Source organism: Triticum dicoccoides, chromosome 3B (genome assembly GCF_002162155.2).
Source record: "Triticum dicoccoides isolate Atlit2015 ecotype Zavitan chromosome 3B, WEW_v2.0, whole genome shotgun sequence".
NCBI lineage: Eukaryota > Viridiplantae > Streptophyta > Magnoliopsida > Poales > Poaceae > Triticum > Triticum dicoccoides.
The window spans coordinates 848,471,648-848,482,448 of record NC_041385.1 but is presented as its reverse complement, the minus strand read 5'-3'; positions in this window follow the sequence as shown (position 1 = coordinate 848,482,448).

The following is a 10,801-nucleotide window of genomic DNA, read 5'->3' as shown; positions in this document are numbered from 1 at the left end:
CGGAAAGGAGTTTCGAGCACCCCCGACAAAGATATGGGCATAATGGGCCAAAGGGGGAACAGACCAGCCCGTGGTTCACCCCTTCTTTGGATAACAGGCCCTAAGGGAAGGAAAGGGGCAGGGCTGGCCCCTCCTACCTTTCCCTCTCATGGGAGAAAGGAAAAGGGGGGGGGGGGCTCCTCTGCCTTTCCCCCGCACCGATATAAGGCAGGGGAGGGGCGCGGCGTGGGAGGGACTCAAAGTAGGATTCCTCCTACTTGGGCACCTCCTTTGGCTGCTCCTCCCTCCCTCCCACCTATATATATATGTGGGAGGGGGGCGCCTAGCACACAAGAGATAATTGCCTAGCTGTGTGCGGCGCCCCCTCCACCGTTTAGACCCCCGATCATATTTTCGTAGTGCTTAGGCGAAGCCCTGCGGAGATCACTTCACCATCACCACGCCGTCGTGCTGTTGGAACTCATCCACTAGTTCGCCGTCTTGCTGGATCAAGAAGTGGCGGACGTCATCGAGTTGAACATGTGCTGAACACGGAGGTGTCGTACGTTCGGTACTCGATCGGTTGGATCGCGAAGAAAGTTCGACTACATCAACCGCGTTGTGGAACGCTTCTGCTTACGGTCTACAAGGGTACGTAGACACACTCTCCCCTCTCGTTGCTATGCATCTCCTTGATAGATCTTGTGTAAGCGTAGGAAATTTTTTGTTTTCATGCAACGTTCCCCAACATATAAAATATCCAAGATGGATAAGATAGTTGCATGGAACATTAAAAATTATAGATACGTTAGAGACGTATCATAAAGCAGCAAATATTAATCATAAAACCTCTCATGATCTCGTAACAATTCATTCACAAGATAAAGTATAAACAATAAACTTTCTTGAAAATTAACAAACTATATTCTCAGTCATCAAAGCAATTTTAATTCAACATATTTCCAGGAAGGGTCTATGTAGGAGCTTTTGGTTGAGCAAACTTCCCATACTCAACTATCATACAATATTCCATAATTGCTTTCAGTCATCCTCAACCTCCATCCCAATGCGTAGTGTAAATCATCCTTTCCAAACCCACACACCTGGTGCCAAGCACCGGCCTAAACACATGCTTCCCCCATCATTGCCCGCCCTGCCTTTGCCCTCCCCCCGCCACCATGCTAGAACCACCACGGGTCTCCCTTGTAAAGCCCTTGAGCATTTCTATTTTTTCGGTGAACCTTCCTCGTGTACACCATGCATTGTCCTCGTCAACACCAAGGTCTTGGGTCGGCCTCACAATCAACCCCGCTGCGAAATCGACCGACAGATGGTAGAAAAATCTTGAGGCATGGGACGTGAGATTAAGCAAACAACGGAAATAAATGGCCTTGATGCATGTCCAAGGGGAAGATGATTTGTGGCAAGCAGGTGCGGGGGCACCGAGTGCCTTGTGCATGCTTTTTCTTTTGATTTTTAAATATTCATATCTTTTGAATAAAAAATATAAATTAATTTGTATTTTCATATTCATGTTTCTGGTGACAAGGGCTTTCTAATAAGATTCATTTTAAATACGTTTTGACGTTTTTTTAAAATATGTTAAGTTTCATCTCTTGAAACCTAATATAAAATGTTAAGTTTTAACTCTTGAAATTTATTGTGCCCCTGTGAGAGTCCAATTAATTCATGAATCACGAGGCAATCAAGCAGCCGGGTATGGCTTGACGTGTGCATGCCCCTGCACCTGCATGCCCGGGCGTAATTCCAATGTCCAAGGTACTACGTACTAGCCTCTTTCTGGACGTAGGAGTACATGCATGCATGCGCACGTAGGTCTCCTGTGGATGACAGACATGCACAAGACGCACCACCCAGCATGAACAGTAAGCGACGGAAAATCCTACAGCTACGAAGTACGTTTACGAAGCCTTCCAACTAAGGTAAACATGATCCCCCTCCCCCTATTTTAGGTGGTTGGGTCCCTCACTCCTCTTGTTTTGGAAAAGGAAGTTAGCCCCCGGCTTCGGCATCAGAGCGATGTATACAGCCATATTATTAAAAGTCTCAAAGAAAAACAAAGTATTTAAAGTATTAGAACTCGCAAAAGAAGCAAATGACATAAAAGAACTCAAAATTAAAACTGGTGATAGATACAGGACTAGGGCCCTAAACTCCTATCCTGTTATGCAAGCGCCATCCAAATCGGTTGAATATAGCTGTGCTACCATCTCTCATTGATTGCACCCAGTAATCAGTGGCTCCCCGGAGTCCATAGAAGTGAGTAAGGACCACGTATGGATCCATGCCGTATCTCTGAAGATGACCTGCCAGAAGGTTAAAATATTTCGTCTGTTAAAGATCATATCATTCCTGCAGTTTCATATAGGCCCCTCACTCCCCTAAACACCAATACCGATACTCCACGTTGGTTATTAGGTAAGCTATGTAGAAATTTTTACGCAAGTCTAACATTGCCCGTAATTGACCGAGCTTTTACTACACCTATGAAAATTAATTAGACGTAATAGATTAGTTGGCAAATTTTGATTGGAGTGATAGTGACCCACCCTGAAATTCAGGCCAGGAGAGGTTGATGAGGCTGCTTGTAATGTGTAGTATCATAAGTTAGTATCATGCATATGATACTAGTATATGATACTACCTCCCTAATGCATAGTATCATATAGTAGTATCATAGATGACTTTATTTATTGCGATGCATGACACATAGTAGTATTGCATTTATTATGATACGATATCATGATATGATACTCAACCCTCTCTTTCTTTATTTAATTCTATGCCATCTCATCTAAATTGCCTATTTGACATGCATGATACTAGCTATGATACTCCCATTACGAGCAAGGCACATGATGTCCCGTAACTGCAGGAAATTGCCTACATATACGCATGTGCTTAAGTCGTGTCTTTGATTTTTTTAATATAAAAAATTAATTAAATTAGCAGATTAGCCCGTGTGTGTCCTGTTATTTCTGGCCGTTCTTTCTGATCTGGTTAACAATTACAAAGGACTACTTGTAAATTAAAGCAGCCGTAGCTCGCCATACTAGCCTTATACGGCGGTGATGGCTACGAGTCTAAGCCCGGCACGCTGCTGATCATCTTCTATATAAGTATAGTTAGGAGACATAAGTTAGGGCACGTAAAATTAGGACTAAGCAGAAACATGTGGCCGCACAGGAGCGCCGGCGACGGCAGCAGGAGCTCCGGGGCGGCGGAGCTGTGGCCCAACCTCCCCAAAGATCTCCTCAGCGAGGTCTACGCCAGGCTTGACGCCCCGCTTGACCGGGTCCGCTTCGCCGCCACGTGCCCGTCATGGCGTGCCTTCGCCTCGACGCACCTTCCATGGCTCATCCTCGACCCGAGCAGCCTCGGCGACACGAACCACGTGCGCTGCTACTGGCCTCAAGACGGCACCGTCCTGCCGCACGTCCCGTTCACGATCAAGAACACCCGGAGGCGCCTCGTCGGCTGCCACAACGGTGGCTGGGTCGTCTCATATGAGGCTTCTTCGCTCAGGATTGTCAACCTCTTCTCCGGTGAGGTGGCGCCCTCAGAGACGCAAAGGAAGACGGTCCGTTCAGGTCAACGTATTAGCACTGGCGGGAGGAAGATCATCTTCTCGGAGCCGCCCACTTCGAGCGGTTGTATCCTTGCTGCCATCACCTACACGGATGACGTTGCGATCTATAGGCTTGCCTGCCCAGAAGCCGGGTGGACAACACAAGAATTGAATCACGAAGAGAAGCTCATCGACATCACCTTCTACAAAAGTGAGCTCTATGGCCTCACGAGACACACCGCGAGGCTCATCAAAATCAAGATCAGCGTACGCAAACACGACGTGCCAGTGATCACGACGATGCTCTTGACGACCATACCAAACCAGTATCCAGAGAGACGTTTTGATGACTACGGCAGGTACATCGTTGGGCTACCTGGCAAGTTGATCATGGTGACCAGGAATCGTAGGTGGGGGTCGTGGAGTACCACCAACAGGCCCTTTTTCACGGTGTTGGAACTAGTTGAAGATGACAAAGGGATGCAAAGTTCAACGTACAAGTGGGTGGAGGCCACCAGCTTAGATGACAATGCCTTGTTTTTGGGATGGACATGCTCCAAGGCAGTGCGTGGCGTGAAGAAAAACCACATCTACTACTCTCACCACAGCCGCCTAAGCCATCTAGGTTCGATCAACCTTGGTGCCAAGGTGTTACCGACGAACTCAGGTGACCATGTGTACTACAAAGAAGATGAAACCATGGGCAACAATCTCAAGGGCATCACTTCGGAAGGGTACTACGTGTGTGGCGCTGAACCTCCCATGTGGCTTCTCCCTCCAGATATCTAGCCGGTCAAGATTCTTATACAACTTCAATATACACTTATACACGTACAACGTTCCCTGTGCATCTTGATAGTTTTTTGAGTACATTTGTTTATCAATAATAAATTCAAGAACTTACTGTCATGTGACATGAAATTGGTACTCCTTGATTCATTTTCACTTTGTGCATTCTTCCCCGTTGAGAACCAGATGACTAATTGATTCCACTTGCATGTGCATGCATGTTCAGTCCCGAAAAAAAGATGCATGCATGCCACAGCCACACCCTGTCCTCTTTGCTCCCTCAATACTCCCTCCGTTCAGAATTACTTGTTACAAGTAATTCTGGACCGAGGGAGTATTTATCTATTGCTGTACTGTTCCTCCTCATGTACGTAACTAGCCTTACCAGTGCTAGTTACTTATTCGCTCGCCGATGCATAGCAGCAGATATAGAGGTAGTTTAGCCATGAAGTGATCTTGATTATGTCCACGCGCCGAAACAGAAAGTAGTCCTTAAGATAGCAGGAACCACACTGGACCAGGAGGTCCAGGTCTGTTTGAGTTTGATCAGGACGATCAATCAGAAAGGGGTGCACATCCGGGAATGTATCTGGTGCACCGGGGCAATTGGTGCTACCGGTGCACCGGTCGCCCGTTGCACATTCGAAAATGTTTGAAAATATCCGGAAAAAAATTGTTGCATTGACACAACATCAATGTATGCTGTCACAAAATTCAAATCAAAATTCGAAACATTGCTTGAGATATAAAAATAACAAATTTGACACTTAATAGTACATTACACAAATTGGGCTTCAGTATTGGCCCATTAGGACATTGACGTTAAATTTGTCATTTTTGTATCTTGAGCATTGTTATGAATTTTGATTTAAATTTTTGTGGCAACATACGTTGACGTTGGGTCGATGCACTAATTTTTTTTGAATTTTTTCAAGCATTTTTAAATGTGCAACGGCGTCCGATGCACCGGTAGCACCAATTGTGCTGGTGCTACGTTCCCGTGCACATCCATGCACATCCACCATTCCAAAGCTCCTAACCCAAGAGCCTGATTGCACTCCACAACAAAAATGAAACTAATATATTGCCTCCGATCTATCACTGGCGCACAACAGCAGAGAGGAGTGCCGATCTCCCACGATCAGGGTAACAATACGGTACCGGTGTCGGTGTCATGCAACTGTGCAAGGTTCTTTTACGAACTTATATGTGGTTGGCTTTACCTACGAAACCACATAATCCCGTATTGTCCAAGAAATAGAGGATAGATATCACTGCCATGGCCTCCTTGTTATAGGAGTTTATTCTCCGAAAAAGATCTAGATATCTTACTATAAAATTTCACCAGAAGTAAAAATCCATAAATGTAGTAAAAAATTACTGTGGATTTCTCCTACAGAAACCGGTCTGACCTTTTAGATGGTAGCCATGAAGTATTCATGCACATGCCCTAAGGATCAACACTTTGAAGTTGCAGTCGCCTCCGTTTAACCATTGAATCAATTCCAAGAGCATGTCACCAGATCTCACCTAGCGTGTGCTTGGCAAGAATAGTAGCCCCGAAGAAGATGATAGGAATCTACGACGAAGCTCTGCTAACTCCATCCAGACGAACAAACTCAAGGAGGATTAGAGCTCAGGAACTCCAGTCCCGTGGCATAGCGACGACTCTCGCAACAACAGCAGATCCGCTGGACGGGGTTGGGAGTGGGCATGGGTAGAGGGGAAGGCCCTCAGGGAGAGAAGAGAGCAAGGAGGGAATGGGGAGAGACAGGAGAGTTGGTCACTCGATCCAGAGGAAGAAGATTGGTCAGTTGAGAAAGAGGGATAAGGTTCACTAGATGGGCGGTGCGTAGGGCCCACGCGACACATGTCGATCCCTCAGGGCGGCTAAAAGCATGGTTAATACGGCCAACGGTCGGTTATAAGGAGTTGCCATGTCATCTAGAGCCAAGCTTATGGCCGGCATGTACAATAGTAAGTTTTATATGTGTACTACTTTATTACTAGTTGGCCCACCTTATATCCTCACAAAGTGTTTTGGGTCTCCTGTTGCAGCTGGCTACTAACGAAGAGCCCGCTTATCTTCTCTCTCCTCTTCTCTCTTCTCCAACTAAGTAAAGATGTAATATCCTATTTCTTATAGCCGGCTTATGTCACCTTAACGTACTTGCTCTTATAGAACGTGGAAATCAGTTGGGCAATTTGAAGAGTTTTCCCCTTTCTCTCTCTCTCTATATATAATAACTCTCAAAGCTGGACCTGGGCCTGGCCAAAAACTGTACTGCTCGTTTAGATTTCGGGCCCCTTTTTACAACTCGGTGCGGCCTACTTTTCCCTACTAGGCTCCGAGCAGCCCCAAAGATCGCTCAGCCCAGGCTTGCTCGTGATCCTCCTCCATATTTGCCCAGGCTAGGTTAAGAGAGGTATGCAGGTTTAGCACTGGCGTGAAGGTGGATCTCTCCGTCAAGCAAAGGAGGAAGCTCCGCATACAATACTCCACCGAAGACACGCGCAAGATCATCTTCTCCTCACCGCCCACTTCAAACGGTTGTATCCTCGCCGCCATCACTCGCATGAATAATGTTGCAGTCTGCAGGCTGAGCCACCCGAAGAGTGGGTGGTCGACAAGGAAATATTTTCAAGACCGGAAGCTCATGGACATCGCATTCTATGGCGGCGAGCTCTATGGCTCACAAAATATAGCGGGAGGCTCACCAAAATCAACATCAGCGTGAACAAACGTGGCACGCTCGTGCTCAGGACTGTTGTGTGGGCGACTATACCAAATCTCTTCCCGGAGAGAGATTTTCATGAGTACAACAGGTACATCGTTGCCCTAGCTGGCAAGCTGCTACTGGTGACCAGGGATTGTAACTGCAGGCCCTCCTTCACGGTGTTTGAACTAGTTGAAGCCGACGACGGGATGAGAAATTCCATGTGCAAGTGGGTGGAGGCCACGTGCTTAGGCGACCATGCCTTGTTTCTGGGGGCGACATGCACCAAGGTGGTGCACGTGGTGGCGGGCCGGTGTGGCGGCGTGATGAGAAACCACATCTACTATTTCGACCACAGGGCAGAGGTGCACTGGACGAACTCACCCTCAATCAGCAATGTGTATTACAAGGGAAAAAACAGCGTATGGGGCAATTTCAATGGGATCACGTCAGTGGGGTACCACGTGGATGGTGACGAACCTCCTGTGTGGCTCCTCCCACCAGATATGTAGAATTTCAGGATTACTAGCTTCAATGCATTATACATGTACACCGGTCATTGTGCATTTTGATTGTTTCGAGTAGATTTTGACCAAACGATTAGTTCAACAACTCACTATTATGTGACAAAATTTGATGATTGAATTCATGCTCGCTTTGTTTTCCATTACGATTTTGTAACTCTAAAAGTTTGTGTCCCTTTGTGTTATTATTCAAAATATGTTTTTTTTTCCTAAAACAGATGAAAAACCATGACATCTTGACACGTTTGTGTCGAGAGGAGCTTCGGTCGATGCTCGGGCTTTAGTAGATGGATGTTCTGGGCGTGTCCGACATGCTCTTCCGTGGGATGTTGGTTGCTTTGAAGTTGGAGCTGCGTGGAGCGCGTCCAGGTGGTCATGATGACAGGCACTCGGTGGTCGCTCGTGGAGGGCGCGGTCGGTGCAAGTCCTGCATATTTTCCTTGTGAAGCTCATCGTTAAAGTCGGAGTTGTCGGTTGTTTGCGCTTGTGCCCTTCTGTTGGCATATGTCATCATGGCTTCTATATGTAGCTGTTTGCGGGTTGGCTTCGATGATGGAGCTACTTGGTGGAGTCGGAGTCGCCCGTTCGGAGGTAACCGGTGATGACGATGACGCTTCTGCCACCTCGACATAGAACTTTTGTTCTTTGCAGCTCAAGTTTCATGTCGGTCGCCATGTTCGCTGTTGGTCCGGTGGTGCCCATGTTAGTGGGATGGGTTGTATCAGTTTTAGATTCTTGTCAATTAACCCAACAATTCTCACTCTCTATTTAATCCCATTGTTAGAGTCTGAGAAAAAATGAAGCAATATCAGGCCATGTGCCCTCGCAGCCGTCTGATCGTCTTCCCAAGCGCGTCCTGGCCGTCGGATCTCCGGGTGGACAGATTCTAACCATCGATCGAGCCCGCAGCGACCCTGGCCGTCCGCTCGGAGTCGCCATGCCACCGCTTGTAAATTCGGTGGCCCGCCAGGGGTACTTCCCTCATTTCACCTGGTGGCGTATAAATGCAGCGAGCCAAAACCTAGCCGCCGCCTCCTGCCCGCGTGCAGCCCCGCTCCGTCCTCGCCTCGCAGCTCCCCTCATGTAACTCTACCCCCTCCTCTCCTCTACACCGCCGCCGTCGTCGCCAGTCCTCCTCCCCTCACACCGCGCCCGCACGGCCCTCGATGCGCTGCGCCAGATCCAATCCGACCACGCCGCCGTGTGACGCGACGGCGAGTGGGCGCCCGCCCTCCCCGTCCGTGAGCTCGTCCCCGGGGACGTCATGCAGTGAGTGGGCGAGAGAAGGTGAAGTGAAGGCTCGAAGCAGGCAAGCGGCTGTGACTCGATGGGGTGCGAGGCGGAGGCGTAGGAGCACGTCTCTGGTCTCCCCGATTCCGTTCCGGTGGTGGCGTGAGGGGACCTTCCGACTGGCCGAGCGGGGCAGCAGGCGACGACGACGACCAAGGGAGAAGCCGAGCGGGGAAGGAGGCGATGACGGCGACCAAGGGAGAAGGGGAACGGCGCTGCGACATCCGGAAGGCACGCGGCCACACCCCCGTCAAGCTAGCGCGCCACATCACGCTCCAGTGGACGGGAGGAGCCAGGTGCCATCGAGGGGAGGAGCCATGCGGAGCACGCCGTCTCCATTGGTTGTGCTCTGGGCGACACCAACAGCTCGCTCCATTGGCTCGATACGGCGCTCCTGCAGTAGATCGACGAGGAGGGCGCCACCACCACCGTCATCAGGCCGGCCCGCATCCACGCGCTACACCAGGCTTTTTCTTCGCCTCTACTTCGAGCGACCACACCGGCCACATGTGAGATTCTTCTCCTCATTTCGTCCTCTCCTTTTTGGTGACCCTTCTTTCTTCCCATCTGATGAGAGGGGGCAGTACTAGGCATTGGATTGGTGGCCTAGCTACGTTCTTGTTGTGCGGTAGGTTCTCATGTTCAGCTAGGTTCCAAATATGGGTATTTTTTGGATGAGTGGTGTAGCTGGATTCTAAAGATGGGGAATTATGGCGCAGACTTGTTTGGAATCAGTGGTGTGTATAGGTTGCAAGGAAAAGGACTTCTGTATCATTCTTCTTTTGATTATTTGGATCGGTGGTCTAGCTGGATTCCAACAATTTTTTTATGTGCTGGCTTGATTGGAATTAGTGGTCGAGCTAGGTTCCAGGGAGGAGGGATGTTTGATTATATGTTGGATAAATTTGTCAACATGATCTTCATCTGCTCCTTTGCTTTTAGATGGTTCACATGGTCATGTCTGCAGCTTCAGAAGAGATTGCAGATCATAAGATCGCAAGGCTAATTGGTTACCGATTCTTTATCTTCGAGGTTTACCAGGGCCACTTTGCAGGTATAATTTTCATCTCCTTTTTAGAAATATGTATCTTTATTTTGAGAATTATTATTGTACTACTACACGGGTGATATTGCAGTGTGAATTGTTCTGTGACAAACCTATTTTCTGTAGTATCGGGGCATAGTGATTCGTTCATTAATCTGACAAGTGGTAGATCTGGCAAGTGTAAACTCCATGTCTGTGTAGCTGTTTTAGTCATATAATTTGATCATGTCGAGGGCAAAGATGCATCACTGTTGCGTCGTGTAGCTCGAAGGGTCTGGGGCCGAGTCAATGTGTCCTATCTATATCGGGTAAATTTGTTCAATTCTTCTGATTCAAGAGATAAACTGTCAGGCACTCTGTTTGCCCTTGAAGCTTGTTTGCTTTTTCCTTTCATGAAGAAAAACTTGAGAGTATTGCTTGAGAAACTGTAATAGACATTTTTTAAGGTGGGGTGGGAAAAAACTGGTAACTGGCAGCCTTTGTCTACCACCTATTAAGTATTCTATGCAAAATGTGTTTCCAAGTAGCTGATGGGGCATCTTGCAGAAATGGATTGAGAATCGGGTGTACAACCATTTTCAATACCAGTCGATTTTTACCTTTGTTCTGTTTCAAATGTTGGTCTCATACTAGAAGAGATGCGTCAGTTATTTGTTGACGAATTGTCGGATGCTTAGTTCAGTTAAAAATATCATGCCATGTGGCTTTCACTGTTTATGGCCGTGTTAAGGATCAAAAGAAGACCTGTGTTCTAATTGTTGGCATATTCTTTCTAAGCCTGCACAAATTTCACTCTCTTGCAGATTTGCCTGTTCGTTTGCTCAGCATATGTTTTTTTGCAGGTTTGTTGTTCGTATACTGGTTACTG